The sequence below is a fragment of the Numida meleagris genome, chromosome 4, assembly GCF_002078875.1.
Source record: "Numida meleagris isolate 19003 breed g44 Domestic line chromosome 4, NumMel1.0, whole genome shotgun sequence".
Lineage (NCBI taxonomy): Eukaryota > Metazoa > Chordata > Aves > Galliformes > Numididae > Numida > Numida meleagris.
Genome location: NC_034412.1, coordinates 97478661 through 97479935, shown reverse-complemented (window position 1 = coordinate 97479935; position 1275 = coordinate 97478661).

The following is a 1275-nucleotide window of genomic DNA, read 5'->3' as shown; positions in this document are numbered from 1 at the left end:
CCCATCCCCATCCCAATCTCCACTCCCATCCTCTTTCCTATCCCTATTCCCATTCCCACCCCCATTTCCATTCCTGTTCCAATCTCCAATCCCCATTCCCACCCCTATCCCTATTCCCATCCCCACTCCCACCTGCACTCCCACCCCATCCCCATCCCATTCCCCGTACCCATCCCCATTCCATTCTCCATTCCCACTCCCATTCCCATTCCTATCCCCATTTTCATCCCCATTCCCATCTGAATTCCCATTCCCACTCCCATCCCTATTCCCATTCCCATCCCTATTCCCATCCCTATTCCCATTCCCACTCCCATTCCCATCCCTATTCCCATCTCTATCCCTATTCCTGTTCCCATTCCCATCCCTATTCCCATTCCCATCCCTGTTCCCATTCCCATCCCTGTTCCCGTCTTCGCTCCCATCCCTATCCCTATTCCTGTTCCCATTCCCACCCCCATCCCTATTCCCATACCTCATACCTGTACCCATTCCCATCCCTCCTCCTATTCCCATTCCCACCCGTTCCCATCTCCATTCCCATTTCTATCCCTATCCCTGCTCCCATTCTTACCCCTATTCCCATTCCCATACCCATTCCCATGCCCCATACCCGTACCCAGCCCCATCCCCTCCCCCATCCCCATCCCATACCCGTACCCATCCCCCTTCCAGTCTCCATTCCCATCCTCTTTCCTATCCCTATTCCCATTCCCACCCCCATTTCCATTTCTGTTCCAATCTCCATCCCCATTCCCACTCCCACCTGCACTCCCACCCCTATCCCCATCCCCATCCCATACCCTGTACCCATCCCCATTCCATTCTCCATTCCCATCCCCATTTCCACCCCCACCCCCATTCCCATCCTCATCCCCATTCCTATCCCCATTTTCATCCCCATTCCCATTCCCAAGTGCATTCCCATCCCTATTCCCATTCCCAGTCTCATTCCCATCCCTGTTCCCATCTTTGCTCCCATCCCTATCCCTATTCCTGTTCCTATCCCCACCCCTATCCCTATTCCCATACCTGTACCCATTCCCATCCCAATCTCCACTCCCATCCCCATTCCCATCCCTCCTCCTATTCCCATTCCCACCCGTTCCCATCTCCATTCCCATTTCTATCCCTAGCCCTACTCCCATTCTTACTCCTATTCCCATTCCCAGCCCCATTCCCACCTGCACTCCCATCCCGATCCCTATTCCCATCCCTGTCCTCATACCCCATCCCTGCACCCACCCCCATTCCCGTTCCAAACTCCATTCCCAC